At 46.0% G+C, this 520-nt stretch overlaps 1 protein-coding gene across 2 annotated transcripts in view; it reads left to right on the top strand.

The window, feature by feature from the left end:
* The window catches only part of FBLN7 (fibulin 7), a 51,123-nt gene that overhangs the window by 28,477 nt on the left and 22,126 nt on the right, over window positions 1-520 (top strand). The gene's annotated exons all lie outside the window — the stretch shown is intronic.

Here is a 520-nt window from a genome sequence, read left to right as displayed (position 1 = left end):
CCGGCCCGCGCGCCCGGAGCCTGCCCCCCGCAACGGGAGAGGCCACAACAGTGAGAGGCCCGCGTACCGCAAAAAAAAAAAAAAAAAGTATATGGTCAAAATATCACGGGTATCCTGTTCATTTTCAGAACAGGATTCACGGGACATCTGCTGGGGCAGAATGTCCATGATTTTGGCCCAAGCATTGAAGGGGAAAATGCAAATATTACATAAATAAGTCCGTTGTCAAGAGTAGTATGGAGAGGACTTCAAATGCATAAATAACTTGAAAATATAAAGGAACATCAGAAAACAGACCATCTCGGGACTTCCCTCGTGGTGCAGTGGTTAAGACTCCACGCTCCCAAGGCAGGGGGCCCGAGTTCATTCCCTGGTCAGGGAACTAGATCCCACATGCATGCCGTACCTAAGAGTTCACATGCCGCGACTAAGGAGCCCGCCTGCCGCAACTTAAGACCTGGGCCAGCAAAATAGATAAAATATTTTTTTTAATGTTAAAAAAAAAAAAAAAAAAAAAAAA

Source organism: Physeter macrocephalus, chromosome 12 (assembly GCF_002837175.3).
Source record: "Physeter macrocephalus isolate SW-GA chromosome 12, ASM283717v5, whole genome shotgun sequence".
Taxonomy (NCBI): Eukaryota; Metazoa; Chordata; class Mammalia; order Artiodactyla; family Physeteridae; genus Physeter; species Physeter macrocephalus.
This window is presented reverse-complemented; position numbering and strand designations above follow the sequence as displayed.